General features: G+C 48.7%; 1 protein-coding gene, 1 long non-coding RNA gene and 1 pseudogene across 2 annotated transcripts in view; 2 read left to right on the forward strand and 1 right to left on the reverse strand.

The window, feature by feature from the left end:
* The window catches only part of DEFB108B (defensin beta 108B), an 875574-nt gene that overhangs the window by 104524 nt on the left and 757842 nt on the right, over positions 1-13208 (forward strand). The gene's annotated exons all lie outside the window — the stretch shown is intronic.
* Positions 2146-5450, reverse strand: LOC141407531 (presequence protease, mitochondrial-like; annotated as a pseudogene).
* LOC141407509 (uncharacterized) overlaps positions 8882-13208 on the forward strand; it is a 35059-nt gene continuing 30732 nt past the window's right edge. Inside the window, exon 1 of the long non-coding RNA XR_012416898.1 lies at positions 8882-8996. This is a non-coding gene — a long non-coding RNA (uncharacterized lncRNA). The remainder of the gene's footprint in view (positions 8997-13208) is intronic.

Raw genomic sequence — 13208 nt, forward strand, 5'->3', positions numbered from 1 at the left:
CACAGGAAGGTAGGATGTGGCCATCTATGCAGAGCTCCCCACGAGGGACTCTGCTTCAAAAGGCACAGCCTGACTCAAACTAAGTCTTTGGATCTAAGTTCCAGTTCTCAGGAAACACAGGAACATGGCACCCAACACCACACAGGAGCAGCCAGGCCACCTGGAAAGTGAGAGCGCCCGGAGGAAACCCGGCCTGCACACTCCTCTGCCGTCCGAGAGGGTGCCCGGGAGAGACCCGGGCTGAGCAGCTGTGATCTGTGGGACCCTGTGCCACAAACACTTTGAGGCCAACTAGAAAATTTGAATATGGAATAAGAAATAGGCAGTTTTAAGAAAGTATGTTTTATGCTATTAAAACTGAAAATGGCATTAGCTCATATAAGAAAGAATCCTCATATTTTAGGGTCACAAATTCAAATATTTAGGGGTAAATGATGACGTTCATAATTTACTTCCAAAAACTTCACAAGGAAAAGGATATCTATTATGTGATAAGTGTTTAGGGGCTCATTATCCTAGTCTACTTTTCTGTATGCTTGAAAGTTTTCATAATTCTTTTTACGTAAAATAATCTTGGAAATATGTTTTTACATTAGCATTTATGTGGAAATTATTAGTATTTTATATAATACATATAACTATATTATTATGATAATGACCTTATATTAGTGACATAAGAAACAAGCGATGTATCAGAAAGTGAGGATGTGATTAAAGTTCTGTGACTGCATCCACTATCGGAAGAGCACTTCCCCGTGCCAAGGACAGGCTCGAAGCTTCACACACCCTGTGTCAGAGTGGGCACCATCCATGCACCCCCACTCTCCATGCAACAAAGCTGGAAGTGAGGCAAGAAGCTGGGGGCCAGGAACCTTCTCTGGGGTTTTCTAAACACCGTGTTTGTAACCACCATGCTGAGCCCACTGAAGACTATCATTGTAAATGTCCAAAATCAATGTCCAAGTAAGATAGGCAAACTTAGGCCAAGAATCTTACCTACACTTAGATATTTCTTAAGCATCGCTAAATGTGAGAGAAGCCATGTCATGAAAATGTAAGAACACAAACAAGTCAACTTTTCACAATCCACCATCAAAATTTCCAACAAAATATTACCTAGCATTGCTTGGGTGATCGTGAGTGGCGTGAAATTGCTTAAGCTGCTCCCACGTAAGCTCCAGGATGCACAGTGGGTCACCCCCAGAGACCACTGAGTACATGTGGTGGGGAAGAAGTCTGTTTTGAAGGTGCTGGGAGAATATCCTCTCATTGTCTGTCTTGAAATGTGAAGTAAATAAATAAGAATATGTATATATAAAATAATACACACATGCTACATTACTTATAATACAGCCAGTTGATCACATTCTGGTGCATATGCCTGTAATACTTTGCAAATAAAACTCTTCTACTGGTAAAAAAACAAACAAACAAAAAAAGACACCGCTGCAGGCATTGCTTAACACTGTATTCAATAACTCATCACCCACGCACAGGGCTCAAGGATTGAGAACAATGGACTTTTTGATATGTGTTGCAACAAACGCATAGCCGAGGGCTGTAAATCGGAGGGATCACCAGGTCTGCCTTCCAGCCACGAGGGAAGTGGGGAGAGCTGTCACCCCAACTTGAGTTTCAAGAAGACTCCTTGGAAGAAAAGACCACCAAATTGAGAATGAAAAGGTAAGAAATAGTTCACCAGCTGAGGGGGGCTACGGAAATCAGAGAGCAGGCCACCCATGAGCCTCAGGGACACCAGCACAGGCAGGTGGTCAAAGTCACAAGGGGACATGAAGACACTGGCCCAGGACAGCAGCTCTTAATCCAAAATGGTTTCAAGATTCCTTTACACTCTGAAAAATTAACCCATTTATTCCTGAGGTTGCAATTTTTTTTTGTAAAAATCAGACTTTGGCAATGACCTTGAGCTGTAGGATATAAACAACTCCCACAAGCTTAGGATTCCAATAATGGAACACTAGGCAAAAATGGGTTTTAACGAGGACCCAAACAGCTTTTGATTATGTGGGCTTTTTTTGCCTGTGTAGGTACCTGTGTGTAGTGTCTGGCTCAGAGGTGAAGCTGGACTCCCCCATCTGCTCTGTATCCAGCTTACTGTGTGTCACACACCTCACCACACAGCCTCTAGAAAGTACACCATGTACTTGGGCAAGAATGAGTGAAAAAGACAATGTGTTGATAGTGGTATGAAAATAGCTTCTGTCTCACTGCAGATCATACGCGGGGGTCGTCAGACATGGTCTGAGACCTGCTGGGAAGAACAGCAGCCTGGCCCTGCTACCCCCTGGCTTCTGCTCACAGCACTGACCCCAGCTAATCCAAGAACATGTCACCTATAATGAGAATATTGAAGAAAAATCAACCATCTTTCAGATGTGTCTATATCATGGTACGGTTCATGGGTAAGGTAAGCTGAACACAACATAAAAAAGAAAACTTACAAACCCTGCCTTCATCTCATTAAAGATGACTCCTTTAAAGACCAAGGGCATCTGGGGGTCGCTGGAATTCTCATGTTCCAGCCGCCATCCTTCCTGCCTGAGGACAAATAATTATAAGCTGACAGTAACTCAAATACTAAAGTCTGTATCAACTAGTTAATCACTCATGACATACCAGAAATCCAGCTCACGTAAACCTGGGAAAAAGGTGGCATCCAAATACACTGAGAGGAGATTCTGAAAGTCCTTGGGATTTTGTGTGGAAAATGGATCCAGAGTATAATCACTAGCTGGGTACAAAGGAAAAGTGAAATTGTAAAATTTAACAGATTTCTACTAAAATTATTGAATCTCAAGCCTCATTTCCCCTTTGTCCTAGGATAGTAAGTTGTAGCTATTCTTGAGATGGAGCAGTGGCTCCATGCTCTGGCCCCCAATCTCAGCAGCTGTCCCAGCTCATCACCCTGAGTGCCGGCTTTCCCATCCCATCTCAGGATCTGCACTGGACGGGCACCAGGGCTTTCTTCAGCGAACATCTAAACTCTCTCAAGTGTCTCCAGAGACTTTCACACGTCTACAAAGATGACCTCATTCTGTAAGAGCATGGATTTAACTTGCTCTTCCATGTCACTCCTTCACAGAGTGCACTGTTCATCGTCACCCTATTCACTAGCGTCAGTCTTACTAAAAGTCAAACATCAATGTTAGTGGTAACTCTGGAGGCCTGGCATTGTAGTGATATCCCCAAGAGAAAACTGTTTTGAACCTTTCTGGGAAAAGTTCACGTACCTTTTATTCAAATGCTGGTTTTTATAATCTCGCTACCATGTGGCTTTCCTGAAGAATGAAATTTCTAACGTCCTTCAAGTAGAGAGAGGTAAAAATTTTTCTAGAACATTAATTGCCCACTCCTGTCATCTCTTCTCAGAAACTAACTGAATTCCAGTGGGTGCGCCTGGCAAATGCAAACGTGGTTTTCCGTTCAGGATGCTGGTCTTACCTGTGAAGGCGTTCATGAACGTGGAGAGGGACCGGTTCAACATTTTGAAGAAAGGGTCTCTGCACGGATATTTCCGAGACCCACAAAGGATGGTATGCTCAAGAATGTGAGGAACACCAGTACTGTCCATGGGAGTGGTGCCGAACTGCACGCTAGGGAAGAAGGAACGGCATGCCAGGGAAGGGGTAGGAATAAGGAACAGAAGGCCAGGGACGGGGAGGAACAGAACGCTAGGGAAGGAGAATGACTAGAATACAAAACGTTCATCTTAGTGCTGCGGACACAGTTCCCAGATGCATCATCACCTCAGGCTACTAGAAATTATCATTCTGACACCACAATTCTCCAACACAGGGTCTCCCAACTCTAATGTAAATCATTGATTCCGACTATAATATTGTATTTTGATGAGATTGTAAGTCCGTGTAAGCTTTTCCTTATTTTTCAAGATGCTCTGTCAATAAAAATACTAGTGAGATGATATTTAAACCACGTAACATACAGTCAGTGCTTTAAACCAAGCTTGTCTAACCCACAGCCTGCAGTCCGCATGCTCAGGATGGCTTGGAATGCATCCCAACACAATCCCTACACTTTCTTAAAACATTGAGGTCCTCTATTTATTTTTTTTTAGCTCATCAACTGTCCTTAGTGTTAGTGTATTTAGTGTGTGGCCTAAGACAGTTGTGGCACAGGGAAGCCAAAAGATTGGACATCCTTGATTTAAATAAAACATTCAAGACCATGTTCTTACAATGCACGATGTACCTGAACAGATTATTCGTGTCTTCTCTGGCCAGGTGTAAATACCTGGCTCCTCTGTCATCGTGGCTGAGCTTCATGGCCGTCAGGAACAACTCGGGAACACATGTCACCTGAGTTAACCAGAAAAACACGAGCAGTTAAACGTAGACAAAATAGCCTGTGAAATGGTGATCTTCGACACACTGAGAAAACTGGCTTTTCTGCCTGAAATTAGATGGTGCCGGGAAGCCAGTATTTCAGAGCTGGAGAGAATAGAACCATCCTGTCCAAGTCCCTTATCCTACAAACAAGGAAAGTAAGACCTAAAAAAGGCAGATGAGAATGTGTGTGTATATATGTATATTTTTGAGTGCTTATTACTGGCTAGGTATTTTCCATTTTTTTATTTTTTAAATTTTTTATTCTTTTTTGGCTAGGCATTTTCTAATCATGTCACATAGAATCCTGTGACGGAGGTATTCTCATCCTCATTTACAGATGAAAAAACTGAGGCTCAGGGTGATGAAGCAAGCTGCCTGAATCAGAGCCAGGATTCGCCCTGGTGTCTGCCCTTCCCACGGTACTGTGCTGCACCTAAGTCCTAAGTAACACAGCACCCTTTCCAACACCTGCTGAGTGCCTCCTGATTTTGTGTACTGCACCTCAGTAACACAGCACCCCTTCCAACATCGGCTGTGTGCCTCCTGTTTCTGTGCATATAATCTCCTGTAGTGCGAAGCACGGGCCTGCAGGAGGGGCAATGCTGGAGTGGGCTAGCCGGCGACAGCGGGGAGACGGTCCAGGATCAGTCTTTGCTTCTCCTAGTTTGGGATGGATTCTTGGTGATAGCTGTAAGCACAAAGCTGGGGCTTCCAGAACAGCTGGAGGGGCTGGGAGGATAGAAATGCCCCCCAAAAAGATGAAAGACTCCCCACTCCTGGGGCAGGGTGGAAGATCTTCTCCTACCTTAGGCAAGCCTCCTGGTAAGTGTCCATACTCTTTGGTATGAAAGAAACTGTCTTCTCTTCCAGTCATGCCAGCCGGCCGTCTCCCTCAATCACATACCACGTCCCTGTGATCACCACGCCACTTGCCACTCCCTCCGTCCAGGTGCCGTGAGTCACCTGGCCAAGCGCACACAGCAAGTCACTGGCAGAGGTGAGACCTCGGGTCTCCTCAGCCCAATCTAGGGAGCCTGCCATCCAACAGTCATGCATAAAGCAGCCCACTACGACCTGCATCATCTACCGCTGTTAAATTACTTGTTTCCAAGCTTACCGTACTTTGTATCAGATGATCAATGCATTTAAAATCAGCAGATACAGTGAGATGTCTGCTCTCTAATAATATATAGCTTTAATAATAATAGCGTTCATGGTAGCTATTTCTCAAACAAGAAACATGACTTATCATAAGTTTCTATGGCTGGACACAGTGGCTCACACCTTTAATCCCAGCACTTTGGAAGGCCAAGGTGATATGGTTTGGCCTCGTCCCCACCCAAATCTCATCTTGAATTGTAGTTCCCATAATCCCCACATGTTGTGGGAGGGACCTGGTAGGAGGTAATTGCATCATGAGGGCGGTTCCCCCATGTTATTCTCATGACAGTGAGTATGTTCTCACGAGATCTGATGGTTTTATAAGGGGCTTCCCCCTTCACTTGTCATTCTCTTCCATACCACCCTGTGAAGAGGTGCCTTCCACCATGATTGTAAGTTTCCTGAGGCTTCCCCAGCCATGCAGAACTGTGAGTCAATTAAACTTCCTTACTTTTTGGCTCATTCATTATAAATTACCCAGTCTTAGGTATTTCTTCATAGCAGTGTGAGATTAGACTAATACACAAGACAAGAGGATTGCTTGAACTCAGGAGTTTGAGACCATCCTAGACAACAAAGTTTCCACCTACACCTACCCCTACACACACACACACAAAATGAGCCAGGCGTGGTGGCACCTTGTCCCAGTTGCTTGGGAGACTGAGGTGAGAGGATCGCTTGAGCCCAGGAGTTCGAGGCCGTAGTGAGCCAAGATCACACCACCGCACTCCAGCCTGGGCGACAGGGTGAGTCCCAGTCTCAAAAATAAGTACATTTCAGTAAAACTTGAAAAATAAGGAGAAGAATCTACCACTCTGGGTGAGGCCCTTATTAATACTAGCCAGTACTATAAACTCAGGTGTCTGTCTGCCCGACCTTTGCAGGATTTCACAAATGCACTAAGTCTGTTGTCAGGACTCCCATGCCTGGACCTTGCCTGGAACCCCCTAGTCACTTGTCTGGCTCCCTTTCTGGAGCCCTGCCCAGAGGCAGCTGCTTTCTCACACCACCCTCTCCAGCTCTTCCCTCTCCCCCCAGCAGCAGCAGCTCCCACTCCTCCTCCCGCCCTTGTCCTTGGCCCTCCGCATGGCATCCACCATGTGCCTCCAGTCACAGCCGCATCAGGCTCTCTAGACAGTAAGCTGTTTGTCTTTTACATTTGCTGCAACATCAAGCATAGCACAGAGCCAACAGCTGGCCAAATATGTGAAGGGTTGTCATTTTTAGTTACTATGCTAAAAAAAAAAAAAAAATTGGAAAAGGTTTAAGCAAATAACAAAACAAAAAACAAATGAATCCATTTTAATATAAACCCAAGTAAGTATAGGTCCACAATTTCTTCTTTATAATTTTGAAACCCAAATGGCTCAGAAAACTGAAAGATTCTGCAGAAGTTTAGAGCAAACTATTTGATGGCAAAACCTGACTGAACAGATCAGGGCACTGAGTCTTCGTGCTCATACTCAGCGAATCATCAGGTTTGGCTGCAGAAACCTTAGTGTGTCTAGGGTTTCTAGAAGGGAGTGCTATGTTGGGCAGGGCTGTGCAAGTGATGGGAGGAGCTTAGTGAGGGGTGGCTCTTTGCAGGTGAGGAGTGGAGCCTAGTAGGTGGGGATGCAGGTGAGCTGGGGCTTGGGGAGGGGGCTTGCAGGAGATGGGGTGGAGCCAGTGGGGTGGTGCTGCAGGCAAGCTGGGTCTTGGGGGCGGGGCTTGCATGCGAGAGGCGGGGCCTTGTGGGGGCAGGGCTGGCAGAAGAGGGTGGGGCTTGGTGATGGACCGGGCTGTTCAGCTGAGGGTAGTGGCCTCGTCGGGGGCTGCTGGAAGCTGGCCAGGTGAACCTTGGTAATCCTCTCTGGCCTTGGTCCTCTGGCTCAGGCTGTGCCCAGCAGGGAGGCCGGCCCGATCGAGCTGCGGTCTCCACCCTGAGAGCGAGGGCTCCTTTCCCCAGCGCAGGTTAAAGCACCGTGTGTCCACCTGTGCAGTGGCTGGTCCCCATGTGACCTGGAGGGCAGAATCCCTGGGTCCTGCCGCTGGTCCGGGGCATCTGCTTCCCCTTCCTGCAGTTCCTGGGAGCGTCTGTGTGTCCAGAGGGCTCTGATCCCTGCCTCAGGACGACGGGTGAGGGGTCAAGATCGCCCGCTGTGGAGCTGGCCCGGATCTTGGTTCTGTGGATCCTCGCTGTGTGGTTCTGAAGCAGTTCTGTCCTCAGGAGAGGGATCCTCACAGCTGCCTCTTGGTGCCGTGAGAAGAATTAATAGGACAACCCCCGGGTACCTGCTCGTAGCCCTGGGCAGGGCCAGCCCTGTGTCTCCACCAGTTCCTTCCCTCTGTGCTCCCCGACACTGTCACATCGCCAGCCTTTATTTCCTTTTCCTTGGACCCAGGCAGCGAGTGCCCCGCTGGCCTTGGCAGCCCCTTCTCTAATCTGTCATCAAATCACTTCCTGACGGACAGCACTGACCAGCCATTGGTGTCACCAAAGTCCCACAAAATAGAATCAAATTTTTCTATTAAGATGTGCAGAGCTGTCCCAGGCCCACAGCCCACAGGCTGGCCTCATTCACCATGGGATCCCTGGTTCTCACCTGGGGCTGGGGGTGCCCCTGGCATCCGGTGGAGAGTGTCAGGGATGTCCCTCCAGGCCCAGTACAGACCCCCAGCCAGTGGCCGGCAGATAGCAGCACCCAGCCTGATGTCCCTGTGGCTTCCGGTTCCCCAAGGCCAGCTGTGCTTTGCTGCCTCTTCATCCTCTCAGACGGGTGCCCTCTCTCCACCTTCGCTGGTTAGCAGTGTTCCATCCATTAGAGCTCGAAGCACTGCCTCCCGGCAGCACAGCCCCTTCTCTTGGAAGAAAAAAGGGCCGGGCACGGTGGCTCCATCCTTTAATCCCAGCACTTTGGGAGGCTGTGACAGGCGGATCATGAGGTCAGGAGATCGAGACCATCCTGGCTAACACGGTGAAACCACGCCTTTACTAAAAAATACAAAAAAACTAGCCGGGCAAGTGGCTTGTGCCTGTAGTCCCAGCTACTCTGGAGGCTGAGGCAGGAGAATGGCATAAACCCAGGAGGCGGAGCTTGCAGTGAGCTGAGATCCGACCACTGCACTCCAGCCCGGGCCACAGAGCAAGACTCCGTCTAAAAAAAAAAAAAGAAAGAAAAAAGAAAAAGAAAACAAAGAAAAAACAGGCTGTGGTATTTGAAAAACAAACAAAACCGTTTGGTTTGTTGGTTTGTTCTTCGACCTTCACAGGCTCCTAGGTCACACGTTTCAGTGTCTCAGCGAGTGTCTTTCTCTCTGGAAGCCGTATCAGTGTCTTGTTTGATGTCAGCCACAGCAGAAAGAAGCGCTCCGTAGGCCCCGTGCTCAGCACCTTGGCATGAGCTCCTGCCATCTTCTGTTCATGATCATCACAGCTCTGTGCAGTGGGCGTCCTCCTGATCCATGTGGGAGGATGGAGGCGGAAGGGTGAGTGACGGCAGGATCACGTGAGGGGTCTCTCCCGAGGTAGGGAGGGGAACCGGCCCAGGACCTCAGTGCCCATCGCATCCTTCTTCCTCCTCCTCTGCCTCTCTGTGACTATTTGACTCAGGCTGCAGGGACAGACATGAGTATGTGCGGAGCGTGTGTCCTCCCCTGGGGGTGTGTGCTCATATTGGCAGGGAGGGATGTGAGCGTGTACGGAGCGTGTGTGCACACCTTGGTGGTGCATGCTGGCATTGACAGGGACAGATGTGTACAGAGCATGTGTGCACACCTCAGGGGTGTGTGCTGTTGTTGGCATGGACAGACGTGAGTGTATACAGAGCGTGTGTGTACCCCTGGGGGTGTCTGCTGGTGTTGACTGGGACAGATGTGTACAGAGCGTGTGTGTACACCTCGGGGTTGTGTGTTGATATTGGCACGGACAGACGTGAGTGTGTACAGAGCGTGTGTGTACACCTGGGGGTGTGTGCTGGTGTTGGCACGGACAGACGTGGGCATGTACAGAGCGTGTGTGCACACGTGGGGGTGTGTGCTGGTGTTGGTACGGACAGACGTGAGCGTGTACAGAGCGTGTGTGCACTCCTGAGGGTGGGTGCTTATGTTGTTTTGTAAGCGGCAAATACGTAGCCCTTGCGTCGGGCGGCCCTGCGCCTGTGGTGAGTCCGTCAGTGGACCTCGGGTTGGGGTCTCCATCTCCCCAGACAGCACTCGAGTGTCTTGAGGTTTCAGATTCTTCTTCTCCAGGTACTTGGGCCTCCTCAGGACCAAACATCAGAACGAGCCAACTGCAAACTGCAAGAACGTTCAAATCCATCTTCAGTAGGAAAAACAAAAGCAATTGGAAAAATTTTCCAACATGACCCCGTGGCTAAGCCATTAGATGCTCCAGCCAACAGATTGAGTCACTTTAAAATTCACACCGATTAAAATGGTTTTGAGAGTTGCAGAGCTTTGCTGCTAAACCTTGAAATAATTGAAGCGTTCTGCTCCACTTGCTTACTAACTAGGGTTGGAGATAACTTTCAGCCCAAAGTAACAACCTTCTAAATCCAGCTTAGATGCGAGGCTCCCACTGACACAGGAAGAGACAGTGGCCCTTGTTCATTCTCCTGTGTTCACATACTTTGTCATTTTTTTTGTATCCTGATCATCACCTGTGCTTTTCCAATTGAAACTAAAGGGAGTTTAGTTCTGTTTTGGAGAAGCTGTGGTTAGTGGTTTCTTTTCATGGTTTGCTTAATCTCTTAAGTCTGGTGCTTATGTTTACCCAAATGCACTTTTCTTTAGTATGACGATGACATTGCCCAGGGCTTCTCCCTCCATATCTGCTCCCCAGGAGGTCCCCTAGGAATGGGCACTGGAGATCCAGCCGCTCTCCGTTTGCCATTTTCTGTGAGTCCAATGTAGGTTTGGCTCAGAGAAGAAAACAGGCCTCCGGGTTAGGTGCCTCTGGCTGCTTGCTTGTGAAATGTTTAACGATAAGGCGCCTTCCAAACTAATTTTACACATTCAGAGTTGCAGCTTGAAGTATCACTGCAGTCATAAGAACAAGAAACTCTCCCATAAAGTAGATAGGCAGAAAAAACCACAAAAATTTAATAAAGTGCAAATAAAATGGTGTTGTAAGAATATACAGTGGGAAATGCTCTGAGTCCAGCCAGATTGGTATGGCGTCCTCTTGTAAATACATTCAGCCACGTGTGGCCCTGATCGCAATCACTACTGTGAATTGTGATCCAGAATTTTCTTGGGGGGCCGATGCCTGGACTGTGCCAGCAGCTGAGTCTGATTGGGCATCACGGCGGTGATGTGCTTAGCATGGCCAGCTGGACTGACGGGTGGCCACCCGTGCACTCACCACGTGCAGTCGTTATTCTGGTGATGGAGTTGCACGCGGCACGACTTGTCCACCTGGGCTACTTAAAGTACCAGGAACCGAACTGCTGGCGGGTGCCTCCCGACATGGGAGCTGTCTTTTTTATCCAGGGCCCTCTGGTGCTGCAGACACTGGCCGCCGGTCCCTGAGCCCATGGGGAGGCACCAGAGGGCTCTGCTGGGCCATGGCGGTCCCCAAGCAGGTGGTCACTCATTGCTTGTGGAGTGGTCCATGGCCTGTGAGTTTATTCCTGGGGTCTGTGTGGGCAAGGTTAACCAGTTCACAGCTGGGCACTTACACTGGTGACACTAAAGTGGAATCTATATTAGCTCGCATGGGAGTGCGTGAGGAGCTGGGAGGGTGGGGGAGGCTTGGCCCTAGCACTGGAGCCCGGGTTCCTGACATTTCTGCGTCTTCCTGTTGAGGGGCCACCAGGGCCCCTGTGGGTCCTGAAGACAGTGGGTGCCCTATTGACAAGGGGATGAGGAAGACTCTAGAGGCTGTGGGAGGCAAAGAGACAGTCGCTCCCCCAGAGCCAGCCCTGTCGACACTTCGACGTTAGCTGGTGGGACCTGTTTTGGACTCCAGCTTCCAGAAATGGGAGAAAATAAGTCAGTGTTTAGGGCGCTAAATTTGGGGTGATTTAGTGGAGAAATAGAAAACTAGCCCACAAAGGTGCACGCATTGAAATGTGCTCTGTCCAGGTGTTCACAGTGGCGTGACGGGGATGACATCAGGGTTCGGGGAACTGTGCAGTTTTACTGAAGGAAGGGGGCTCACCACGCCTTTCCTCATGTGACTGAAGGTACGTATGCCTGCCACACTGCCCAGGAGACAGGGACTAGAATTCTGACTTTATTATGGCAACCAAGCCACAGTCAGAACAGGGTGAGGGCTGAAATGAGCTTCCTGCAGCCTGAACTGGGAAGAGGAATTGCAAGTAGTTTGTGTTTTTCTACACAGACCTGTCCTTTCAGATTTTGTTGAGTTCTGGAGAAAGGGAGAAGCCAGGCACACCTCGGCGAGGGACAGTGTTTCTGGAGGTGGGGCGGCTTCAGCCTGAATGTGGCCGTGTGGCTGGGAGGCTCAGAAACTGCCCTCCAAGGGCACCCATCTGTTCCTTTCTGCACTAATACCTCCTTTACAGAAATTCCAGAGCAGTGCGGGAGGCCTCTGGTCTGGATGGGTTTGTGTGGACCGAGGTCACGGGGTGTTGTCCCAAGTACTTATCCTGATCTGGCAGAGGCTCTGTTCCCAAATAATTATTCCACAGTTTCAGAGCCTATATCTGAGTGATAGTATTTTAACTTTGTTGCATGAAAGCAAACAAAGTATGTTGAGGTTTTAAAAATCCATTTAGTAGTCATGGCTGTAAACTCATACATGGGGCTTTGGGATGGAGTGAAAACCACCGTCACCTGGCGTGGACGCTGCGTGGTATTTTTAGGGTGGTGGCCTGCTCGTGCCTTGAGCTCCAACTGCAGCGTGAGCAACAGCTGTGCATTTGAGAAATGTGGGCAGGTCAGCTTGCTCCTCCAGGGGCCTGCAGGGATGCGGGTGAGGGGCCTGGGATGAGGTCACATCATTGGGAAGGAGCTTGGTTGTGTCAACAGATATATCTGCCCCTACAGGCCCGCAAGCCAGCCAGAACCCAGTTTTCCTTTGGTCATCTAATGCCAGAAAAAAAACCTGTTTCTTAGAGATTCTCATGATTTATATTAATGAACCATTTGACCATATGTAAAATGTTATAAATGCATGAGGCTTTACAACTTGACAGATGTGTAACTCACATGTTAGGATTGAATCAAACCGTTGAAGATATTTCACTTGAAGGTTTTTAGCATTTTATGCGCAAACCAAATGCCAACAGCATTTTGAAGGAGTATTTTGGAATTTTAAACACAGTGGGACAGTGCTGGGTCTCTGGGATGCTGGTGGGGTGGACGTGACCTCAAGCTCTCGGAGCTTGCAAGCAAGCAGGATTCCTAAATTGTCACACCTGCAGTGCTGGAAGTCAAAGTGGATTTCTGTAAACAAGGTATTAGTGCAATAAGGAACAGATGAGTGCCCTTGGAGGGCTGATTCTGAGCCTCCCAGACACCGCAGGAAGAAGCGGGGGAAGGCGGCAGTTACCCACCAGAACCTGGATGGTGGAGCCAGGATTGCTGGTGGCCCTGGGTGGCAGGTCATTATGTGCAATAAGGAATAGGTGACTGCCCTTGAGGGAGGATTCTCGGCTCCCTTCAGAACCGCAAGTGGAAGACACCCCAAGCTGGGGGGTAGGGGTTCGGTTATCCACTGGAGCCTGGATGGTG

This window comes from Macaca fascicularis, chromosome 8 (genome assembly GCF_037993035.2).
Source record: "Macaca fascicularis isolate 582-1 chromosome 8, T2T-MFA8v1.1".
Classification (NCBI taxonomy): Eukaryota; Metazoa; Chordata; class Mammalia; order Primates; family Cercopithecidae; genus Macaca; species Macaca fascicularis.